The sequence below is a fragment of the Chelonoidis abingdonii genome, chromosome 22, assembly GCF_003597395.2.
Source record: "Chelonoidis abingdonii isolate Lonesome George chromosome 22, CheloAbing_2.0, whole genome shotgun sequence".
Taxonomy (NCBI): domain Eukaryota; kingdom Metazoa; phylum Chordata; order Testudines; family Testudinidae; genus Chelonoidis; species Chelonoidis abingdonii.
Genome location: NC_133790.1, coordinates 28,453,862 through 28,467,873, shown reverse-complemented (window position 1 = coordinate 28,467,873; position 14,012 = coordinate 28,453,862).

The following is a 14,012-nucleotide window of genomic DNA, read 5'->3' as shown; positions in this document are numbered from 1 at the left end:
GGAGCCCCTGGCTGATTTAAAGGCCCTGGGTCTCCCAGCCACAGTTGGTTCCCCAGGGCCTTTAAATCTTGAAAGGCCACACCTCTTCCCGATGAGGCCACGCCCCCCTCAGGACTCCAGCAGTCCCGGTAAGTCCTGTAAATTACTTTCACCCCTGTAGTAGCCCCATCTAAGTTGTATTTGCCTAGTTTATTGATAAGAATATCATGCAAGATCATATCAAATGCCTTACTAAAGTCTAGGTATACCACATCCACCGCTTCTCCATTATCCACAAGACTCGTTATCCTATCAAAGAAAGCTTTCAGATTTGTTTGACGTGATTTGTTCTTTACAAATCCGTGCTGGCTATTCCCTGTCACCTTACCACCTTCCAAGTGTTTGCAGATGATTTCATATGATATTTTGAAATCAACCTTTCCAAGTGGTGCCGCATATGACAGCACACGTTTGGTATCTGGTACTTTAATGAGAGACATTGTACAAATGGAAAACAGAGAACTCAGAAAAGTCTTATTTATACTTTGAGGCCAAAGTCTGGTTAATGTAACAGTCACAATAGGAGAAAGAGACTTCATCTAAAGATCTTCTCATCTCTTGTGCACTCTTTGGGGTTATGCCATCACTTGAATCTATTAACTGTGGTGTTTAGAAATGCCAAAAATCTAGAGATGTCTTTTAAGTCAAACTATCAACGTTTTTAATTGCCTTGTAAAGATTCTGACATTCAGCCATAAGCTCATTTCCATGAAAGGTCCATGACACCAGCTCTCCTTCGCATCATTAAAACCTTTATCCCAACTTCACAGTCTTCTGTGTTCTTATCTGTGCTTTTAATTTACAGGACTAGCACCTTAAAGACAATAGCTGACTAATTCTTCTGTTTTACCCAGAAGGGCTATTCTTCACTTTCACATTTTGGGTGATGCTTTCCTCGCCTGACTTTCCATACAGATCTGAATAATTTCTTGTCCAGGTAGTGGCTGAGTGGAGTCCACAGGGGAAAGGCAGAAAACCATGGGAAAGGATCAGATTCTTCATAAAACCTCTGTGAAGACATGTTGCACTATAACCAATGGAAAATTTTCCCTTATCTCTCCCCCTTCATTACGCTCAGCTATTCATCATATATTTTATTAGCCTCCATGACAAATACAGGAACAAGTCTTTCAGCCTTTACTCACTGGTTCTGAACTACGGGAGTATCCCATGGCTCTGTGATGACTGGAGTAGCTAAGGACAACTCTCATGAGTAACCCTTGCAGAGTCAGTGCCCCATTATCACAAAATTACTAAATAGATCCTCAGCTGGCACACATGAGAGAAGACAGTATTCACTCAAGAATTCGGACTGAACTGTGGTATGTAACTTATCACTGCAATCCACCTCTGTACCAGATGACTGGAAGGTAGCTAATATAATGCCGATTTTAAAAAAGGGCTCCAGAATCTCCATTCTGGCAATTATAGAATGAGGAAACTACCTTTGGTACTGGGCAGATTGGTGGAAACTATGGTAAAGAACAGAATTTATCAGACACATAGACGTACATGATTTGTTGGGGAAGACCCACACAGATTTTGTAAAGGGAAGTCATGCCTCGTCAATCTATTAGAATTCTTTAAGGAAGTCAACAAGCCTGTGGATAAGGGTGATCCAGTCAATATAATGTACTTGAATTTTCAGAAAGCCTTTGATAAGGTCCCTTACTAAAGGCTCACAAGGAAGCAAGGTATCCATGGGATAAAAGGGAAGGCTCTCTCATGGATTAGCGTAGTGGGGCAGTCACCCCACTCTGGTGTGGAAGGGGTTAAAAACAGCTCTGGGAAAGGGCTGCCCTGGGGAGACAATCAGGGCTGGGCTGGGAGTATAAGAAGGCCTAAGGAAGGAGCTGGGTCAGAGGCTCTCTCCAGCCGTGGAGGGAGAAGGACCTAGCTGCCTGGGAATAGGGTACCTGAAGCAGAGCAGTGGTGGGGAGGGGCAAGAGGAGATGAGGAGCTCCAGCCTCACAACTCCCCAGGCTGAGGCCTGGGTAAAGGCCTATGCAGGTACTGGGGCTGGGAGGTGCAGCCCAGGAACAGACAGCAAAGAATCCTGTGGCACCTTATAGAGTAACAGATGTTTTGGAGCATGAGCTTTTGTGGGTGAATGCCCACTTCGTCAGATGCATGTAGTGGAAATTTCCAGGGGCAGGTATATATATATGCAAGCAAACTAGAGATAATGAGGTCAGTTCAATCCGGGATGATGAGGCCCTGTTCTAGCAGCTGAGGTGTGAAAACCAAGGGAGGAGAAACTGGTTTTGTAGTTGGCAAGCCATTCACAGTCTTTGTTTAATCCTGAGCTGATGGTGTCAAATGTGCAGATGAACTGAAGCTCAGTAGTTTCTCTTTGAAGTCTGGTCCTGAAGTTTTTTTGCTGCAGGAATGCCACTTAAGATCTTCTAGTGGTGGCCAGGGAGTTGAGTATTCTCCTACAGGTTTTTTGTATATTGGCCATTCCTAATATCTGTTTGATCCATTTTCCTTTTCCGTAGAGACTGTCCAGTTGGCAATGTACATAGCAGAAGGGACATTGCTGCATATGATTGGCGATATATTACATTGGTGGACATGCAGGTGAATGACCGGTGATGGTGTGGCTGATCTGTTAGATCCTGTATGGTGTTGCTGGTGTAGATATGTGCGGTTCAAGGTTGGCATCGAGGTTTGTTGCATGGATGTGTCCTGAGTTAGAGGTTACTTGATGCGGTGTGCAGTTACTGTGAGGATATGTTTCAGGTTCAGGTTGGGCAGGTTGTATGTGGCGAGGACTGGTCTGCCACCCAAGGCCTATGAAAGTGTGGGATCATTGTCCAGGAATGGGTTGTAGATCCCCTGATGATGCATAGAGGGGTTTTAGCTGGGGATTGATGTGATGGCCAGTGAGTCCTATTGTTTCTTCTTGGGTTGTCTTGCAGTAGAGGCTTCGGCACACGTCTGGCTCTGTTGATCTGTTTCCCTTATTTCCTCGTGCGGGTATTGTAGTTTTGAGAATCTTGTGGGAGATTTGTGGGTGTTGTCTCTGCTGAGAGGGTTAGAGGCAGATTGCAGTTGTACCTCAGTGATTGGCTGTAGACAATGGATCGTGGTGATGTGCCTGGAAATGGAAGCTGGAGTGCAGAAGGTAGGCATAGCGGTGGTAAGTTTTCAGGTAATAGGGTGGTGCTTAATGTGACCATCACTATTTGCACCGTGGTGTCTAAGAATGGACCTCCCGTGTAGATTGGTCCAGGTGAGGGAATAGACAGAAGGCAGCCCGGTTCCGACCCCTTTGCCAGTGATTGCGTGGCCTTATAGACTGCCATCTGCTCAGTGAGTGGGGCTAGATGATGAACTGGCAGTAGCCCTGAGGCATGTGGGTTAGAGGGTTGGGAGTTCTTCCTGGAAGGGGACCCAGTGTGTGTGGGTGCTGCACGGGCAGAACCTCAGGGTAAGGGGCCACCGGGTCTGGAGGGACATAGGGGCCTGAAGGAGCGAGACACCAGCCACCAGGTAGGGGCTCTGATTGCTGGACAGCTATTCCCAATGACCAAGCAGGAAGACTCCGTGGCCAGTAGTCTTCGCTCTGCTACAATTAGTAAACTGGTTGAAAGATAGGAAACAAGGGTAGGAATAAATGGTGAGTTTTCACAATGGAGAGAGGTGAACAGTAGGGTCCCTAAGAATCTCTACTGGGACTTACGCTTTCAATTTATTCATTAATGAGCTGAAAAGAGGTGAATGGTGCAGTGACAAAATGTGCAGATAACACAAAACTTATTCAAGGTAGTTAAGTTTAGACCAGCCTGTGAGGCATAAAGAGGGATCTCATGAAAGCGGTAACTGGTCAAGAAATCCAGATTAAATTCAATGCTGATAATGCGAATGTACACTAGTAAACATAATCCCAACTGCATATACACAATAGTAGGTTCTAAATTAGCTGCTGCTACCCAAGGAGTTGTCACTACGGGTAGTTTTTCTGAAACATTTGCTTAATGCACAGCAGTGGTCAAAAAGACTAACTGTAGGTTAGGAACTATTCGGAAAGGGATAGATAATATGACAGAAAATATGATAATGCCACTGTATAAATTCCTGGTGTGCCCACACCTTGAGTACGGTGTGCGGTTCTCGCTGTCCCATTTTAAAAAGAACATGGTGGAACTAGAAAAGGTTCAGAGAAGGGGATCAAAGATGATCGTGTGTGTGGAATGCCTTCCATACAGGGAGAGACTAAAAAAATTAGGGTGGTTCATCTTAGAAAAGAGACAACTAAAAGAGGATATGATACAGGTCTATAAAATCATGAATGGTGTGGAAAAAGTGAATAGAGAAGTGTTATTTGCCCTTTCACACAATACACAAGCTAGGAGTCACTCGATGAAATTAATAGGCAAAAGGTTTAACACGAGCAAGAGGAAGTACTTTTTCACACAATGCCCAGACAACCTGTAGAACTCCTTGCCATGGGATATTATGATAGCCAAAAAAGAAATAGATAAGTTCATGGAGGACAGGTCCATCAATGGCTATTGGCCAAAAGGGTCAGAAACGCTATGCCATTGGCAACCCCTAAACCTTTAACTACCAGAAGGTGAGAGTGGAAGACAGGGGTGAATCACTCTAACTGCCCTGTTCTGTACGCTCCCCTTGAAACTCTGGTATGGGCTACTGTGGGAGATAGGCTACTGGGCAAGAGGGACCATGGTCTGGCTCAGTCTGGCAGCTCTTATGTTCTTAGAAGCAGGTCCACAATTCCTAGTGCTTTATGCAACTTCTTCCCCATTCTCACACCTCACTCACTACATCTTCTATCATCTTATTGCAAATTACATCTGTTTTCTGAGCACCCAAGGCAATCTCTGTGACACTCTTAACATTTCTCAGTTGCCAGCTGCTGCTGACACAGCCAGAGGTTCTAGCTGTAGGAATGTGGCCTTTAAACCATGCTTTGAACAACAATTAATTACTTTACAACACAAAATCAATTGAAGCCTTTATTTTGTTCCAAGCAGCAGTGATGGATAATGCTGGGCTCTCTCTTCTCTACATTAACTACACTTTTACCTGATGGATACGTTGGCTAGGGACAATTCTGCACGTATTCCTATCTAACCACTCTGGAGCCCTCCATACTTTCTTGGGAAAATGATGGTTTGGGACAACTGATTGCAAAATACTGTGCGAACCTCCCAACTCCCCAAAAGAGACAGCGATAAATAGATTTGTATGGGGATAGATAGATAGAGTGATATTCAGATAAAATAACTTGTTGCACAGGAATATATATATATTCTTCACTTACCCTCCACACCCTAGACAGAAAAAATCCAACCTATATTAAAAATTGGCATTGATGAAGAATCCACTATAACCCTTTGTTTATGTTTCCAATGGTTAATTATTCTCACTGTCAAAAATGTACGCCTTATTTCCAGTCCGGATTTATCTAGCTTCTACTTCCAGTCATTGGATCGCATTATACCTATCTCCGCTAGACTGAAGAGCCTATTATTAAATACTTGTTTGTTCCCCATGTAGATACTCAAACTGTAATCAAGTCACCTCTTGACTTTCTCTTTGTTAAGATAAATAGATTGATCTGTTTGAGTCTATCCCTATAAGGCAGGGGTCCCCAGCGTGGCGCCTGTGGGCACATCTAAATGCGCACGTGTCCTGGCTGGCTGTCAAGCATCCGCTGAAATGCCGCTGAAATTCGGCGGCATTTTGGCAGATGCTAAACCGCCGCCACGGTTCTTCGTCTGGCACTGGCCAGACGAAAAGGTTGGGGACCACTGCTATAAGGCATGTTTCTAATGTTTCTCATAGTTCTTCTCTGAACTCTTCTTTGTCTTAACACTACTGAGGTCACTGTTAAGGTCACGAACTAGAATGCAAGTTTGTTGGAACTGGCTATGCGCCGCTTTTCAATGTGGGTTGAGATGGACGTGGAAGCCCAGGGCCGGCTTTAGGAAGTGCGGGGCACAATTCGAACAGTTTCAATGAGGCCCCGGCAGGGATGACTAAAAAACACAACCAACTAACCAAAAAAAAGAAAAGCATGTGGGGCTTGTACTCATCCGGCGGCACTCTGAGTCTTCGGCGGCACTTAGGCCGTAGGTCCTTCACTCACTCCAGGTCTTCAGCGGCACTGAAGGACCTGCTGCCGAAGACCCGGAGCTAGCAAAGTAACCGCTGCTGAAGACCTGGAGCACTGCCGGGTGAGTGAAAAGTAAAAAGGCACCTCTAGCCAGGGAAGGGATTCTCACTGAGCGCGGGGCCCTCTGAGGCGCGGGGCTCGATTTGGGGGAATTGGTGGAATAGGCCTAAAGCCGGCCCTGTGGAAGCCCTATAGAGCGTTGGAGTTTGTTTTCCAGTATTGTGGGCAATACTAAGGTGGCAAGGAATGCACAAGTCTTTCCCGTAGCTTCTTATTTCATTCTTTTAGGTTTGGAGTAGGAACTGAGTCAGTGATTGCACTCATGCCATGGCAGAGACATCATCAGTTGCAGAAGGTTTGTCCCGGTGCACATATTATTCTTATGACTAAACAGTTGTAAGATTCTCCTGGACAAACACTACCTATGTATAATCGGCACATGAGGAACAACAATATGGCCAAAGGACAGATCCCAGAATGCTTTAGGTTATTGCAAAAGAAAAATGAAACAATTCAGTGACAAACGTCCAAAGGGGAGATATCTTAACTCTTACTATTCTCTCTGTATCAATCCAATTTTCATCCAACCCATGTCAGAGTTCCCTCTCCCAGCTGAACTCTGGGGTACAGATGTGGGGACCCGCATGAAAGACCCCCTAAGCTTATTTTTACCAGTTTAGGATAAAAACTTCCTCAAGGCACAAATACTTTCCTTGTCCTTGGAGGTGGCAGCAATACCTTCCAAGTGACTAAGACAAAAATTCAGCAACAGAGTCACTTGGAGTCCCTTGTTCCCCAAAGTATTCCCCCAAGCCCTCTCACCCCCTTCCCTGGGAAGGCTTGAGAACAATGTGAGTACCAACCAGATTCTTTGTCCCTAGGACACTGAAAATCAAACAGGTTCTTAAAGGAAGAACTTTATTTAAAGAAAAAGTGAAAGAATCACACCTGCAAAATCAGGATGGAAGGTGACTTTACAGGGTAATAAAAACGCAACTAGACTATGGCAGAGAGGGGTGTGTGTGCGTGTGTGTGTGTGTGTGCGCGTGCACATACTAAAGATTCTGCTGAAAGAATGTTAAGGTTGCGTAGTCAAACACCAAAAGTTAGGAAATGCCAGAATTAAGGTTGACCGTACAACCTATATTTGCATATTGTGTGTATGCATTACCGTACAGCCTTTAAATACATACTGTTATGCTATTTTTTCCACTGGGCCCCTGCGTCAACCAGTGCACAGGATGGTTGATTCTCACAGAGTGGGTATTTAATATTTTGTGTTATTTTCATTTATTCAGCGTGTTACCCCAGGCCTTATGTAGTGCACACTATTCAAACCCTGCTCTGAATTCAGAATTATTCATTTCCTCATGGGCTTTTCCATTGTGCTCATCACTGCAGTATGTGAACGCTTCACAAACATTAATGAATTGATCCTCCTAACACCTCAGCGAGGTGAAGTAGTATTACGATATCCATTTTACACATGAGGAACCGAGGCAAAACATATTAAAACCAAATTGCTAGAAGTGTCCACTAATGTTGGATGCCCAATTGTAGGGCCTTGTTTTCCAGAGTACTTAGCATTAGATAGCATTTTCTATGGTCAAAGCAGAGCCCCCAATGACTTTAGTTGCCATTGTGAGTGCGCAACACTTCTGCAAACCCATATCCAGGGTCTCAGGTCAGGCGCTCAGAAAATAAGGAACATACAATTAGTGGCCACCTGTGAAAAGTTTACTTTAAATCACTTGCCCTGCATCACATCGGAACTCTGTGGCAACTGCCTTAACCATGAGACCATCTTCTCTCTTCCTGCAGTCCCCTGCCTCATTCACTACCCACTCTCCAACTTCTGCAACAAACAGAGCAAGGAGCTGTCATAAACAGATAAGAAAAGTTAATAGCACAGAAGAACTTCTCTTTGACTGTAAAGGGTTAACAAGTTCAGTAAGCCTGGCTGTCACCTGACCAGCGAACCAATCAGGGAACAGGATACTTTCAAATCTTGAGGGAGGGAAGTTTTCTGTGTGTTTGTTAGTTTTTGGTTGTTGTTCACTTGGGGGCTCAGAGGGACCAGACGTGCACCAGGTTTCTCTCCAATCTCCTGTACAGCTCTTATAAGTTCAAAATAGTGAGTACCAGGTAAATAAAGCGAGTTAGGTTTATGTTTGTTTTCTTTTATTTGCAAATGTGCATTTGGCTGGAAGGAGTTTAATTGTGTATTTAGCTGGAAGGAGTTCAATTTGTTATTTTGCTGAAAGGATTTAATTTGTACTTGTTATACTTAGGCTGGGAGGGTATTCCAGTGCCTATGCTGAAAACCCTGTACCTAATCCATTTAATATTACAAAGATATATTTTTTTCTCTCTTTAATTAAAAGTTTCTTGTTTAAGAACCTGATTGTTTTTATTCTGTGTGAGACCCCAAGATCGGGGGTCTGGATTCACTAGGATTGGTGGGAGAAAGGAGGGAAGGGGAGAAAAGGCTAATTTTCTCTGTGTCAGGATTACTTTCTCCTCAGAGAGAGTCTGGGAGGGAGAGAGAAGGAGGGGGAAGGTGTATTTCCTCTTGTTTGTGATTTCAAGGAGTTTAAGTCACAGTGATTTCCAGGGAACCAAGGAGGGGAAGCCTGGGAGAGGTAACGGTGGGGGAAAGGGTTTACTTTCCTTGTGTTAAGATCCAGAGGGTCTGGGTTTTGGGTTCCCCGGGCAAGTTTTGGGGGACCAGAGTGTACCAGCTACTGGAATTCCTGGTTGGTGGGCAGCGCTACAGGTTCTAAGTGGTTTAATTAGAGGAATTCATGCTGTACCCATCTTTTGACACTAAGGTCAGGTGGGGATTATACCATGACAAGCCTATAGACAATAGCCTCAAATTACTAACAACGCTGGTCGCCCTAAGCCGCTCCATCCTGGGCAGGGATCCTTTGTATCAGTATTAGATCACAAGGTTAAAGACGAATCATAATGTGTATGCACAAGGGAGGGGCAAACTAACGTTGCATGGAACCTTAACTGTGGCATTTCTAATTTGTGAGGGCTTGACTTTTGCATTCTCAGCTGTCTTACCTTCATTTCTTTGGATGTACCTTTTTAAAAATTGGAAAAAAAAATTAAAATTTCTCTTGTGTCACCACGTTGTCTGTCCCCTCCCCGTGTCATCAGCAGGGCTGAGGTCTTTAGAGCCATAGCACACTCCTCTATCACTTGAGCAGGCAGAGAACCTGACAGTAGTGGGAGGCAGTTATTATCTTCTGTGTGGACCCATCCGTGGAAGGGGTGGAGACACTTTGACAGTGGCTTTCACAGCTGTTTGCTGACAGCAGAGGAACACCCAGACTCAAGACTCCTGTGTTCCATTCCAGGTTCTGGAGGGGACTACTGCTGTAGAGGTTACTGACACTTCTGCTCTTTCCCTTCTCCTGCTGTTATTTCCCTGTGACACTACACTCTGTATTCTTCATAGAAATATTGTTATAATATGATTACAGCATGACTATGATATATTTTGTGCAACATAAGGCATGTGAGATATCATTGGAAAGGTTATGATTTACTGAATATAATTATCCTATTTGTATGGATGTATCATTTCTGTATCTAAAATTAGGACTATTAACTATACATCTGTACTGGAAAAGGGTTCGAACCTGTGGAATGCCCACCAGACATAATTCAATCAGTCTGGCTGGCTAGCTGGGGACAAGTCAATGGACCATTAGGTTGAACAATATGTCTTGCAAGAAGCTAATCTCCCACCTTTCTGAGAAGCTTTCCTGGGATGCTACAAACAACCTCTGACTTGTGGCGACTTTGACACTGCATGGTCTTGTGATGAAGTCACCTGGTACTGGACTCCATGATAGAATACTAGTATTTTTCCACTAAGGGCAGGGAACCACACTGGAAAATAAAGGATTCCTGCCATATGTAAAACCTAGTTAAGGCAGAGGAGGGACATGATTGGGGTTCGTTCTTCACTGAATCCCCACCTAAGATGACTGCTGAAAGCATTTAAGACACAAGGACATAGGCCTGAGGCCTGAATCAAAGTCAGCAGAAGTTATGCTATGAGCAGGAGTCAGGGCCTAGCAAAAGCAGATGCTTGCCTGCAAGCCAGTGTCTGGTATACAAACTCTACGCCAGTATTGCTGGCATTGCTAAAACACACCGAATATGTAAACACAGGCCAGCACAAGAACACCCCAACCTAGAACATGATAAAATGTTTTGACAATAGTGATATTTTATCTGAAACTTCAGGAGGAAAGTAGAAGGGGAGGTAACAAACACACTGTGAAATGCAGATACGTAAGTTGTTTATCCCAAATGTTTGTCTCAGTCTATAAATGTTGGGATCCCTTACCTTAACCCTTCCTCCAGCCCAAGGGGCAGTGGAAAGTCCTGTCACTGACTGAGCTGGTCCATAGTCATGGGCGTACATGGGTTAGTGTAACTGTAACCATTGAGTTAGCACCATTGGCACATGCTTCGTCAGCAATAAACCTGGCTGGCTGCCTTCACTACCAAACCAAGTCTTGTGGTCCTACTGGGCTGTTTGATCAGAGCCTGTTGTATGGGCTATCTGGTCAGAGCTGGTGTGGCATGCAGAAAGAACCCATGCACTCAGCCGAACATCTGATCACAGAGATGTTACTACCAGTCCCACCCATAATATAAAGTCTGTGCACACAGCATTCGTATCCTGCTACTCATCTTTACTGGATTTGTTAAGGTGTGTGTTGGGCATCAGAGGACCCCAATATGGGGAATCAAAGGTTATCTGAGGTTAGTAGTGTGACACTGGGAGACCAAATGCCAAGGTCCCCACATCTCATCTGGACACTGGCAGATGCACAGCTGGAATCTGGCTGTCTCACTTGTGTGTTAATATTGATAAAATACGTATTAGAATTATTAGAAAGAGTTTGGTGTTTAGACTATCAAATACTTATGAGCTGCTGCCTGTATTAAGCTGACTTGTAAAATCTGTATCCCATATTGTAATATAACATTTGAGTGGTTGTATGGTGCGCCTCAGTGGCTGTCTGAATTGCCAGACAGGAGAGGGACACTTATTAGTATGAAGACCTGCTCTTCTACATAAATTGTCATTCTCCTCCTGAAAGAGGAGAGTCATCAGTAACTGACAGGCTCGGGTTGGATCTTACAACCAGTAACTCCCTACACCTGGATGGAGAAACCGTCAATATAAGGTCTAATGACTCTTATTGTTGTTCTGCTCTCCGCCCCTTGAAGATGAGAAAGTGGATGCCTCCTATCAGCAAGTTTGCAGCTCAGAGCACATGACAGGAGGGGAATAAAAACCCCAGACCAAAAGAACGAAGGATCTCTGTGCTGCTTGGACGCTGGGAGAGCAAGGTGTTTCTGGACATAAACAAGAGATTCCCCAGCTGCGTAGCCTGGGTTAGCCCTAAAGGACAAATAGGGCTTGCTGATTATAGACACTTATATTACCTTTTGAAACCTGAGTCTTGGTCTACACTACACCATTATGTTGACTTAAGGCAGCTTATGTTGACCTAACTCTGTAAGCTTCTATACTAAACTGCAACTCCCATCGATGAAACTCGCCTACTACACCTGGCTTAACTCTTCCTCCACAAGACATGGAGCGCTTAGGTCAGTGCAGTTGGGTTGACGCAGTGTCAGTGTAAACACTGTGTTGCCTACATCAGCTGTTGCTGCCTTTCAGAAACCATCCCACAATGCCCCACACTGGCAGTTACATTGGTGCAAGCGCTTCTGGTGAGGACACACTCTGCCAACACAAGGAGCATACTGTGGACGTGTCAAACCAATTAAATGACTGAGGTGACCGTACATCAATGTAAATTAGGTCAACTTAATTTTATACTGTAGACATGCCCTCAGAATATAACACATTTGTGTATCTATGTTTACCTGCTTTAATCTGGTAAATAACGCTCTAATTTCCTTTTCTAATTTAATAAATCTTCATAGAGTTTACAGTAAGATTGGCTACAAGTGTTATCTTTGGTGTCAGACCTAAAGCACAATTGACCTGGGGTAAGTGACTGGTCCTTTGGGATTAGGAGTAACCTGAATATTGCTGTGATTCTTAATGGAAGAGGCCATCTGTCACAGAGATACGCTCACCTGGGTGGCAAGATAGACGGGAGTACCCAAAAGGACTGGCTGTTAAGTGCCCAAAGAGTTTGCACTTGGCACAGTTGGTTGGTGAAATCTAAGCCTAGAACTCACAACTAAATTGGAGTTTTGAACCATCTGCCCAGAGGTTGGTACTCACGCTCTTGCATCACCATTGGGAGCTTCACAAGTAATGCTATTTATTAGATTATAAAAAAAAAAAAAGTACCCTCCAAAGAGGAGCCAGGGACCCTCACTCAGGGGCTGATGTTGACATCAAGTATCTTATAAGGATGGGAATGATTACATTTTAATTACTAAACCTCTAACGATCTACTTATCCCTCCACCTTTGTTACAAATCCACCCGAGAGAGAGGGAGAGTTAATTCCAAACACACCCTTCACTGCTCCTCCAGACAGCCGTCATTTGCCATCACTTCTGTTTGGCAATCAAAACAACGATGACATCCTCTGATTCTAGTTCTGAATTTAAACTTCTAAAATCACTGCATTTAAGAGCTGGTTTTGTTTTATTTCCTGCTAGTGAAAACGTTTTAGCCAATATCAATCAGCTGCATGAAAAATAAAACCCGCTGCCCCCTTCCAAGTCTAATTAGAATTATGTAATGATGTTATCTCTATGTGTAGGTCAATACAAACATTATCAATTTGGCTGAATGCTTCATTTTGTCTTCTGAGGATTTCTTCTTGGCCCAGTACAGTTTAGTCCTGGGCCCTGATACTCTCTGCCCTATCCAGCTTTATGCTAGTGTCACTCCATTGAAATCAAGAGAGCTATAACAGCAGAAATCTGGAGTAACAGTGCTGAGTCCGGCCCCATTTCTCCATCCCCTTGCCCCAGTACAGCACTTTGCGCTTGATTTAAATGGGGGACTGCAGATGATGGGGTAAAAGTTGGCTTTGTTTTTGTCTGATAGGTTTTAGATCCCTCTTTTCTCCCATAAGAATGCTGAGGAGTTTCTCTGGGGGTGAGGCACCATTCCAGCTTTTACCCCACTTCCTAACGACATTAGCCAGGTTGATATGTTTGCGTAAAAATACATTTGTAAACATAAAAGGCCTTGCTACGCCGAAAGGTGCTAACGTCCACCTTACTCGCAGTTTGGGGACACTGTAACACAGTCCCAGAGTCCCTGCTCCAGGGGAAGTGCTGTCAGGTCCTGTCCTGAGGTTCCACCGTGGAACCCAGCTAGAGTGATTGCAGCTTCCTTTAGTGGCTGGGAAGGGGAAGGGTGGTCATTGGGGTTGACTCAGCCAGCATCCTCTGCAGCTTCAGAGGAGAGCAGTCTCTGCATTGCACCCCATAAAGGAGCTGCTCCTGCATCATCTCCCAGCAAAGAGACCCCCAGCAGCTTGGAATCCTCAGTGCAGAGGAACTGGTAGTGTATAGGAGCTCTATACCTCTATAGGCCACTCTTTATTGATCTCTTCATCTCAGCGTGAACACGCCCTCCCCCATGCCACCCCTACAATACCCTCTGCCAGCAATAAACAGCTGGCAAGATGCACTGATATTAAATTCTCTGTGTGGGATCCTGGGCCCTGGACTCCATAGTGAGAGTCAACTTCCGCTGCAGCCCCTACCCCTGAACTGCCCCTCCATGCCAATGCTGTGGCAGCCTTTACTTTCCCCAGAGGATTTCCTCAGGCTGAGTGATATAGTACCAAACC